The following is an 11,704-nucleotide window of genomic DNA, read 5'->3' on the forward strand; positions in this document are numbered from 1 at the left end:
CTGGAGGGCGGGGCGGCGCGCTTGAGGCTCTTGGCGGGAATCCGCGGGGATGGGTTCCCGGGCGGGGGAGGGGCCGGGCGGGCACTGGAGTCTAGTTTGAACCAGTTCAAAACTCGGGGGCGGGAACGGTTTTAACCGCCTAGCTCTTCTCCCGGCGCCTACGGCTAAGGCCGGCTGGTCTTGGAGGGCACTCCGGTTGGCGCCGACTGAGAGGATCGCGCGTGTCGGCCCTGTCAGGGCGCTCGGCGTGGCGCGCTCGAATGGCTTGGTCACTGGAAACCGCAGACCCGCTGGACTTTGGTGGCAGAGCTCGTGGCGACCTTACAGGGATTGCGGGCCTACCAACCCGTGTTCTCTAGTTTTAGGCACGTGCTACTTTAAAGTTGTGGATAAGGGCATTTGGCTTGCCCATTGTTGTCGCCTCTACAAAATGTGAGCGAGACTGATCATTAAATATGATATTGGGAGTCGGCTTGGCTCACCCCGAGGAATTAGAGATGTGCTCAAGATAGTCTCCCCTTTGCGTTATTTAGCAATGGAGTTAAGATATTTCGAATTTACTTTAAATGGGATGCATCTATTGGACAAAATGCCGCTGACCCATGAAAACAGATTGAGTACAGTCCAGGCTGAGAAAAGTCAAGTTTTTTAATGACTGATTTTTTTTTTTTTTTTTTTTTTTTTTTTTTTTTTTTTTTTTGGCAGGGGGGGGGGGCGCACACCTTTAATCCTAGTACCCGTCTGCCTCTGCCTCCCGATTGCTGGGATTAAAGGTGTGCGCCACCTCGTCCGGCTTAATAACTGATTTTTAACAACTGCCCAGAATCCACAGTCAGACTGATATTCTCATCTTTCCATCTAGTTCCTCATGTATACTGAACCATTTCAAACGTATGTCCAAATAAAAGCAAAATTACAAATAAGAAAAAATGATGTGACAGCAGCTAAGAGCACATACTGCACCTGCAGAGGACCCAGGTTGAAGTCCCAGCACCCACATCTGGTGGGTCACAACCACCTGTAGCTCTCGCGCCAGGGATTTGATGCCTCTGTAGTTCACATAATTGAAAATAATAAATCTTAGCCAGGCATGGTGGCACACACCTTTAACCCAGCATTGGAAGGTAGTTATCTCAATTCTGGGGAAGGCAGAGGCAGGTGTATCTCCGAAATGGAGGCCAGCCTGGTCTACATAGCTAGTTCTAAGCTAGCTGGGGCTACAGGGAGACCTCAAAAATAATAATAAAAAATTTCAACTGGCATACCTAACAACCACCAAACACCAGATACTCCAACAAACTACACTTGCTTTTTATATTTTTAGTAAGCAATTTAAACTTGAGATACCCCTATAATTGCTATACTGTTGCTAATTTTATCTGACCTTTAAGTATTAACATTTTTTTAGAGAAAATTTTTAGAAAAATATTTTAGAGGTTGTCAGAAAGCATAAGAGGAGCTTATTAAAAAATTCAACAGTGGGTTCATTTCCCAGCATCCACATGGCAGCTACGAACTGTCCTTAACTCCAGTTCCAGGGAAATCCTAAGCCCTCTTCTGACCTCCAAGGCATTGCACAACATGGGTGCACTCTACATGCAGGCAATGCACTCATACACATTCAAATAAAAATAATAAAAATTTTTTTTTTAATTCAACAGTGAGCCGGGCCCACGTGGATCTCTGAGTTGAAGGCTAGCCTTGTCTTCATAGCAAGTTCCAGGCCAGCTGGGGCTACAGAGGAACCTTATCTCAAAAAGACCCCCCCCAATAAAAAATTCAACAGTGAAATGAAAATTATTAAGGTGCATAGAACCAAGGAATGATGCCAAATCAATATTTACCTAAAAATATTCTGTAGGGACATTTTAACAAATTTTTGAAGAAAGCACAAGATGTAGATAGGTGGGGCAGCAAGAGTACTGGAAATAGATATGTACATCTACATAGACAATATAACGAGCTGAGCATTCTCATTAGGAAGCAAGCAGAGCACTAAGGAGTTCTATATTAAATATGTTGAGTTACACATATTTAAATGGAATGGCTAGGTTGGAACAGTAAAGAGGGTTTTGTGTGTGTGTGTGTGTATTCTATGTGTATGCATGTTGTGCCCACCTGAATGTAAGTGCACCCCTGTCATGCAGTGCCTGGTTAAGAGAGAAGAGGATGTCGGATACCCTGGAACTGGATTTATGTACAGTTGTTAGCTGCCAGGTAGGTGCTGGGATTCAAACCTGGGCCTTCTACAAGAACAATCAGTGTTCTTAACCACTGAGCCATCAATCCAGCCCTGGAACAGTAATGAGGAATACAAGTGAATCAACATTGCCTTAATTCAGTGATGACATTAACCAGTTAAGCATGACAGTTTAGGTTACAGTGATTGTCAGGAAAAAGGAATAACATTGCAAAGGGACTTCATTATATAGAAGACATATGATGTCTTACCACCAGCTTTTATAAAGTACAGGAAAATTGGGAGAAGGGGAATACTTTGGCTTTCCTGAGGGGTGGGGAATCTGAAGGTTCCCAGTATATGAGAAGAAAATACTACACAGGACTATCATACAAACTTTGGCAATCATTTCAGTGGGAAGGTATTTTTTTTAGCATACGCAAGGAATACCAAACTTATCAGTGTGTGTGTGTGTTAATGCTATCTTCTAAAGAGGCCTAAATGAAGCAGAAAGCTGAACAAAACAGAAGGATGAGAGTCACCAAGGCCTTTCAAGACTCTGCTGGTAAGTCATTCTGGCCTTTGTTAAAGGTGCAATATTATAGTTAAGGGTTAAAACCAAAAATGAGAGAGTTGGACACAGATGCTACTGCTCTCTCTGCTGTTGGACAGTTTAGCTTTGTTGACACCCTCGGTGTTTACTTGGGGTAAGGAGAAGGTAAAGTGCAGATTTAAAGATACTTGCAACACAGAACTTCTTTCAGCTCTTGAATGGGATTTCTTACATTTCAGCATTCAACTATTTATGGAGTGCTTACTCTATACATGGCATTTCTTGTGTATCTAACAGTGTGAACAAGAAGTAAATTTTGAGCCAAAAGATGTAGAAAGAGCAATAGAAAGCAGGAAACACCTTGGTCAGGAAAGTCCTCAGTTGCAAATGTAGCATTTGTAGTCTTTTGACATAAGGTTTTGCTACATTCACCAGGCTGGCCTTCAATTCCTGGACCTTTTCAGTCCTCCTGCCTCAATAACTGAGACTTACAATGGCATGTCACTGGGAAAGAGGAGAGGGGAACACTTGAGAATGTTCTATATTCTAGGTGAAGGTAAGGTAGGATAGAAAGATAGGAAAAATTAAAACAGATATGGGAAAAGAATCCCTAACCCCAGAATCTAGCTAAAGTCTCACCAGCTGAGAATTTTGGTGCAAATAACAGACTTTGCCATGAAGGTGGCTGTTTGGTTTTTGGTTGTTTGGTTTCTTGAAGACAGTGTCTCCCTGTAGCCCCAGCTCTCTTGGAACTCAGTATGTAGACCAGGCTCGCCTGGATCTCACAGAAATCTACCAGCCTCTGAGTCCTAAGATTAAAGGTATGTACCACAACGCCCAGCCCCTCAAAGATTGTTTGTAAAGAGATATTTCCAATAAGAATGTTAAAATAGTCAGGGTGTGGTGGCACATACCTTTAATCCCAGCACTCTAGAAGTAGAAGTAGGCAAATCTCTGTGAGATTGGTCTACATAGTGAGTACCAGACCAGCCAAATTTGTAAGACTGTCTCCAAAAAAAAAAGAAAAAAAAAATTTCCCATGTACTCATTACTTAGCTGCATTCTTGAGAAAACATCTAATTCACAAATCTGCTATGGAAAAAAAAAATGAGTATGCAAACTAAAAGCAGCATAAAGTCATAGCTGAGCACATACAGCAAGTGTGCTATTCCTAGGGATTCCATTGAGCTTATGACCTGTACTGTGAAAGCAAACAGCACAGGCTCTCCCCTCCTCACTGCTTGTCAAGGATGTCTGGTTGCTGTTTCTAAATCTAACTTGATCTTCTTCACAATGTAAAACTTCTTTCCCAACTGTACTAATCTAACAACATCCTTTTCTCTCCAGGCTTAAGGTTCTTCAACAAAGTCAGACGTTTGTCAACTGACCTGACATTTTAAAATGACAGTCACTTCATGGAAGCCACCAGTAAGTATACCAATTACTAGAAGTATGACAGAATGACACTACTTCTTCCTTAAACAGTAGATCTTCTTCACAAAGCACCTAACAGAAGTTGGAGCCAAAGCTGGGGTGATAGAACTGAGTTCCAGGGCTGGCACTACAGGGAGCTTGGCCTATCCAAAGTTAAGGGGACACCAATTCAGCCACATGGGTTGCTTATGACCACTGTCTATTCTGAGTAGTTGTACCCAGCCTTGTTCCCTATCAGTTATAAAAATAAGTTGAAACTAGGTCTAATGGTGCAGACCTGTAAATCTAAACTTGAGAAGGATGGAAAACTCAGGGCAAGCCTGGAATACTAAATGAGTTCACAGCCACCCTGGTCAAATTAGTAAATCCCTGTCTCAAAAACAATCTCTAAAGGTAGGCATTGTGGCGTACGCCTTTAGTCCCAGCACTCCAGAGAAGAGGAAGGTGGATCTCTGTGAGTTCAAGGCCAGCCTGGTCTACATAGCAAGTTCCAGGTCAGCTGGAGCTACAGGGAGACTCTGTCTCAAAAAGACCCAAAAAATAAATAAATAAAATCTTTAAAGGACTGGAGATAATAGCTCAGTGGTAGAGTTTCCTGCCTACTAAATACAAGCCCTCTAGGTTCAATACAAACAAATAAATAGAATGCCAAGCCAGCAAGATGGCTCAATGGGTAAAGAAAGCAGCTGCCGCCAAGTCTGATGACCCCTGGGACCCACATGGTTGACAGAGAGAACCAAGTTGTCCTCTGACCAAATGCAAGACCCCCCCCACACACACAAATTTTTAAAAAATACTGTTTTAATATGTGTATGAGTATTTGCCTGCATGTATGTGAGTGCATCCGTGTCATGCAATGCCATGGAGGTCAGAAGAGGGCTTTGGATTCCCCTAGAACTGGAGTTAAGGACATTTCTAGCCGCCGTGTGGGTGCTGGGAATCGAACCCAGGTCCTCTGCAAGAGCAGTCAGTGCTCTTAACCGCTGAGCCATCTCTCCAGCCCCCCACACACATTTTTTTAATGTAATTTTTTAGATCAGAATGTTATCCCTCCTAGAAGACTACCTTTCAATTCTCATTATCCTCCCCCTGAAATCATACCACCACTATTGGGTTTTTGTTTTTCTGTTTGTTTGGTTTTTGGTCTTTTTGACACAGGGTCCCCTGTAGTTCCAGCTGGCCTGGAATTTGCTATGTATACCAGGCTTGCCTTGAACTCACAAAGATCCGCCTGCCTCTGCCGGCCTGGCTTTTTTTGGTGTTTTTGAGACAGGATTTCCCAGTAGCCCCAGCTGACCTGGAACTCACTATGGAGACCAGGCTGGTCTTGAACTCATAGAGATTCACTGGCCTCTGCTTCCTGAGTGCTTGGGGATCAAAGGCATGTGCTACCAAGCCCAGGTCATGCCACTATTGTTAAAACCTGAAAAAGCAAATGGGGGTTAAGAACAATGGCAAACTGTCTTCATTCCATAGAAACAACAGGCTCCAGCTGGAGAGAGGCTCAGTCAGTTAAGTGCCTGTAGCACCAGCATGAGGATCTGAGTTGGGATCCCCAGAACCAAAGTAAAAAGCTGTGCACAGTGGCACAGGTGTAGCCCCAGTTGCAGCTCAGCACTGGGACAGGGGGAGACAGGTGCATTCCTGAAGTTTATTGATCAGCCAGCCTAGCCAAGTACAGTGAACTTGGGTTCAGCAAGAGGCTTTCTTGCAGATATAGAACAGTAACTATCTCTGGCGTGTATACACACACACACACACCAAGTAAAGAAAAACAATACCAGGCACCCTCTTAAAAGGTGAACACAACACAGTGTGGTCTTTTTAAAAGCATTGTCAACAGATTCTTTTTTTTTTTTTTTCTTTTCTTTTCTGTTTTTGAGACAGGGTTTCCCTGTTGCTCCAGCTGTCCTAGAACTTGCTATGTAGACCAGGCTGATGAACTCAGAGATCCGCCTGCCTCTGCCTCCCCAGTCCATTACTGGAATTAAAGGCATGTGCCACCACACCTAGCCATTGTCAGCATGTTCTAAGAATCCACTAAATATGATCAGTATGAAGAATTTTCCTGGTAGGAGAGAGAACCAGGTGCCTTTTTCCTAAGATACTTTATTTCTTAGCTTGGTCAGGTTCTGAGAACAGAGTCAGAACAATCTCAAGCTGAGCCTTGGTTAGCAAGGACTTGTTCTTCACATTGTATCATTGCCCTCATGTTCCTCCTCCTGTCAACTTGGCAGTGTGATCTTACAGTTCCTTTCACCCCACAATAAAATTTTATTTCCTCACACTATGGGATGCCCCACTTGGCCATTATAACTCAGAATGGCCAATGGCATGTAGGTTATAATACCTGCAAAGAGCCGGGCGTTGTAGCACACGCCTTTAATCCCAGCACCCAGGAGGCAGAGGCAGGTGGATCTCTGTGAGTTCAGGGCCAGCCTGGTCTTCATAGTGAGTTCCAGGACAGCTGGGGCTACAGGGAGACCCTGTCTCAAAAAGACCAAAAATAATAATAATAATAATACCAGCAAAGATTCGTGCATTTGAATTGATCCATTGTCCCTCTTGTACTGACAGCATTTATTGTTTACTTAATAGAAAATTCAGGGATAGTCCATATTGGGATTGGTTGCCAGCTTAATAATGCCACAGAGGACTAGGAGACCTTCAACCTGGTCTGCCATGGCATATGGTTTCTGAGTTCTGTTCTGCCTTTCAGTTTTAGTGATGTGGTGTGCCTGCTGGTTATTGATTCTCTTTTGTTTTTTCTTTCTTTTCATCTTACATATTGGCTTATCTTTCCCTTGCATGTCACTTCATGTTGCAAGATGGATGCTGTAGTTCCAAGAAATATATTGTGACTTCAAAACAAAGGGGAAAGGGAAGGGGCTGAGTCAGTCTCTACTTTTTTAGGTACTAAGAAAGGAGAAGTTCACAGAAGCTTCCCTACAGACCTCCAGCATCTCACTGGTGAGAAATACAGTACATATCCACAGACACTGCTAGCTGAAAGGGTAACTGGGAAATTGACTATTCAGCGAAAGAGAAGGAAGTTGTCATGACTGGCTTGAATATCATCAGGCCAGGGACACTGTTTTACCCTAAGCAAAATCAGGGTTCTGTAGGAGAAGCGTGACATATAAAAATGACATAATGAGGCTGGGCATGGTGGTGCATGCCTTTAATCCCAGCACTTGGGAGGCAGGGACAGGCGGATCTCTGTGAGTTCAAGGCCAGCCTGGTCTACATAGTGAGTTCCAGGACAGCTGGAGCTATAGGGAGACCCTGTCTCAAAAAGACCAAAAAAAAAAAAAAAAAAAAAAATGACATAATGAAACCCATTACTTTGCATGTTAACTTTAAAAACTTTACTTTAAAGAAGAGAGAGGAGTCTGGGGAAGCCAAGCATCTCTGCACATTGCCTTAGCTGACTTTAAATGCCATTTCCACTTAGTAGAAAAACAGAAAATATGGAATTGCGGTTTTTACCTTCTTGGGATAGCAGCCTGAACTTTGAGGAGCTGAATAAGCAGTGGGTTCCCGTTGCTGCGACAAAATACATGACAAATGCAAATTAAGGAAATTACAATTTCTTTTGTTGGTTTGAGAGTACAGAATATCATGGCAAGGAGGGGCCCTGTGTGACCGACCATATTCCTGAGGAGACGTGAACAAGCATCTACTCATCCCACATAGAAAACCTATAATAGACCATCGAAGTAAGGATACCACTAAAGTCTAGCTTGGTGAACCAATAACTTTTATTGGGGTTATTTAGCAGAAAAGACTCAAAGACAGCTGCATCATCAGACCTCACCCCAGCATGGGTGGTGACTCACAAAAGCTAAAAACCTGGAGCACACTGCACAACTTGCAGACAGTTCAGCAGGTTGGAGAGTATCTCTTTCAGGCAACTCAGGTGGTCTCTACTCTCAGGCAGCTCTGTTGGTCTCTCAGATTCCATAGGCTTTATGTGTTAGAAAGGAGGGGCCTAGTGAATCTAGTTAGTTTCAGAACTTCTCCAGAGCTTTTGAGTTGTTTACTTCTTGGGCTTAATAAGGTTCCTTGCAGGATAAAATGTTTCACCTCCCTTTAGAACATCTGTGTCTTAAGGAGCCTCCCTCCAAGACAAGTTTTATCTCAGAGGAAACTGCTGAACCACTTCTGGAAGCTCAAGCAGAGACACCCAGAAGTGTTGATTCTTGTTGATTCTAAATCCTTCAAATTGATGGAAGAGTACTGCAGTGCCCCACCCTTGAAATTCACAAATAAGATATTTCAGGCATGCCCAGAGCCCCTGAAGCCCATCCACGGATGACTGACCACATGAGGGAAAGCCTACTGAAAATCCACTCCAGCTTTCAGCCTGGTCCTGCACAACATAACGGCCTCTGGGTTCTACTTTGGCGTTCCGGTTTTAGTCATGTGGTATGTCTGCTGGTTACTCATTCTCTTCTCTGCAACAGAAGAACCTTGACAGAATCTAAAGAGAAATCACAAGAAAAATGGAGTTTTGACTATTTTCATACTTTCTGTTGAAGATAAAAACCAAACATTTGAAAACCAAATCCCTTTAAAAAAAATTTTTTTTGAGACAGGGTCTCCCTGTAGCCCAAGCTGGCCTAAAACTCACTATGTAGACCAGACTGGCCTCGAATTCACAAAGATCTGCCTGCCTCTGCCTCCCAAGCACTAAAACTAAAGATGTATACCTCCCTGCCTAACTCCTTTGTGACTTTTTTTTCCTTTTTTATAGAAATTTTGCATATTTCATACAAAATATTATATTTAGATCCCCTCCCCTATCTGCACCTCCTTACAATCTCCCACCCAATTTCCTCTGTGTGCGTGTGTCTGTTTGCCTAGAAAGTTAGATCTATGTCCTCAAATGCCCTTTGGGTGGGTTCATCCCCTGGAGCCTGGTCAACCTACCAAGAGTCTCACCCTTAAATGAGACTGACTCTTCCAGCAGCCATCAGTTGCCAATAGTTCCTCAGGTAGGATTGGGATTTCTTACCCACTTCCCTACATCTATGTGGAGATTTTATCTGGCTTGAGTTTATGTGGCACTTATGCATGTTCTCTCCTTTGCTGTGAATTTATATCAGTAACTACCCAGCTCTCTGGAAAATTCATGTTTCCTTGTGGGCATCCACCACCTCTGGCTCTTACAATCTTTTCGTCCCTTCTTAATGATCCCTGAACCTTAGGAGGCCCAAGTTTGATGGAAGTGTTCTATTCAGGGATAAGCAGTCTGCCTGCTGGCCAGTTGTGGTTCTTTATCTTAATCACCATCTCACACCCAGCTCTTTAAAAAAAATTAAGATTTATTTTTAGGCTCTCTGCTCCTTCCCATTCCAGAGACAACCACATCTTCCTGCAGTGAAAGCCTGATACCTGAGACATGATGAGGGTCAGAGTGAATGTATATTTACTGGGTGCCCAATCACCAGAGCTGACTTTAAATCTGGCAAAGCAGATATTGTTGCCATCAGTGACCCCTTTATTGATCTCAACTACATAATCTATATGTTTCAGTATGATTCCACCCATAACAAGTTCTACAGCATAGTCAAGGGTAGACAGATTTGTCCTAATTACTTTCTATTGTTGTGACCAAAACACCAAAACCAACTTGTGGGGAGGAAAGGGTTTATTTTATCTTACACCTCCCAGACTCATCAATGAGGTAAGTCAGGGCAGGAACTTGGAAGCAGGAGCTGAAGCACAGACCATGGAGGAGTGCTGCTCCTGCCTGGTTCTCAACCTGCTTTCTTATACAACCAAAGACCACCTGCCCAAGTGTAGCACCACACACAGTGGGCTGGGCCCTTCCACACATCATTCAATAATCAAAAAAATGCCCCATAGACAATGGCTAAAATCCAATCTAATATTGGGAGGCAATTCCTCAGTTGAGGTTTCCTCTACCCACACAAATGCATCACTGTTAAACCAGAATCTTTCAGTACTGGAGAGATGGCTCAGCTGTTTAAAGTACTGCCTGGGCTGGGTGTGGTGGCACACGCCTGTAGTCTCAGCACTTGGGAGACAGAGGCAGGCAGATCTCTGTGAGTTCAAGGACAACCAGGTTTACATAGTGAATTCCAGGCCAGCTGGGGCTACAGGGAGACCCTTGTTTCAAAATGGCCAAAAAAAGCTGCTCTTGCAGTGGGTCCAGGTTCAATTCCCAGCACCCACATGGTGGCTAACAGCCATCTGTAACTCCAGTTCCAAGGGTTCTGATGCCTTCTGACCTCTGCAGGCAATGCACGATATGGATGCACTTACATGCAGGCAATATACTCATGTACATAAAGATAATTTTTTAAAAAGTCTTTTTTTTGTCCCCAAGATATACAACTTTAAAGTACAACTTTAAAATTCCCACAACCTTTAAAAAATTTACACTTAGCTGGGTGTGATGGCACACGCCTTTAATCCCAGCACTCCGAGAGGCAGAGGCAGGCGGATCTCTGTGAGTTTAAGGCCAGCCTGGTCTACATAGTGAGTTCCAGGACAGCTGGGGCTACAGGGAGACCCTGTTTCAAAAAAAAAAAAATATTTAAAAAAATTTTAATTTTTTTTATTGAGTTTTTGTGCATTTCATATAATAGATCTTAATCAAATTTAGATTCATTCCCCCCATACCTACCCCCACAGGAGTTCATGCATTCTGTCATTTATCTTAAGTCTTTTGGGGTCAAGCATTGGTACCCAGATGTCCTTTGCTGTAAGTTTATCTACTGGAGTCTAATCAGCCTATCTAGAGTCTCTCCCTTAAAGAAGATCTACACTCCCTCACCCAGCATTAATCAGTTGTCAGTAGTTTCTAGGCTAGGATTGGGGCCTGCTGCCTATTTCCCTCATTCTATGCAGGCCTTTTGCCTGATTGAGTTGACATGGGTCTTCTGCATGCTGTCACCATTGTTGCAAGTTCCCAGTGGCCAGAAAGCCTCTGTTATGTTCATGCACCAACACTAGCTCTTAAAAACTTTCCACCCCTTCCACAGTGGTCCCGGAGCTGTGGGCAGATGAGGTTTAATACAGGAGTCCAGGGACATGCACTGTGCAATCTATTCTCTAAGATTTAGCCAGTTATATATAGCCTTTGTACGTTGCACTTTGTTGTATGAGGAAGCTTTGCTGGTGAGCATTGAGGGATGTATTAGTATTGAGTCTACCCCGTTCCCCTATGTTCCATGAGTCCTAGGCGTTGAGTTTCCAGTGTAGATGTGTCATTTATGGCTGGGCAAAGTTTCTTAAGGCTCTATGTGCTGACATGCCTTTAATCCCAGCACTCAGGAGGCAGAGGCAGACAGATCTCTGAGTTTGAGGCCAGCCTGGTCTATATAGCGAGTTCCAGGCCAGCTAGGGCTACAGGAAGAGCCAGTCTCAAGACCCACACACACACAAAAGCTCTTAGCTGTGGACTTCTGTCAAATCCAAAACAAGTTATATATTGACTTAAGAGAGAAGCACTGAGCACACTTAAGTAAAACCAAAGTCCAGCAGTGTAGCTCAGTGTTGGACATCTG

The 11,704-nt window shown here is 43.5% G+C and overlaps 1 long non-coding RNA gene across 2 annotated transcripts; it reads left to right on the forward strand.

Moving 5' to 3' along the window:
- The first annotated feature begins 2,171 nt into the window (after positions 1 to 2,171).
- Positions 2,172 to 8,896, forward strand: LOC115069735. 2 transcript variants are annotated; one of them, XR_003848970.1, is made up of 5 exons: positions 2,172 to 2,217; positions 2,673 to 2,744; positions 4,080 to 4,160; positions 7,080 to 7,136; positions 7,782 to 8,896. It is a non-coding gene; the product is annotated as an uncharacterized LOC115069735 (long non-coding RNA). The 2 variants fall into 2 exon arrangements; XR_003848971.1 differs by having other exon boundaries at positions 8,263 to 8,896.
- The last annotated feature ends 2,808 nt before the right edge of the window (positions 8,897 to 11,704 follow it).

This window comes from Nannospalax galili, unplaced genomic scaffold, assembly GCF_000622305.1.
Source record: "Nannospalax galili isolate Female #2095 unplaced genomic scaffold, S.galili_v1.0 scaffold234, whole genome shotgun sequence".
Lineage (NCBI taxonomy): Eukaryota > Metazoa > Chordata > Mammalia > Rodentia > Spalacidae > Nannospalax > Nannospalax galili.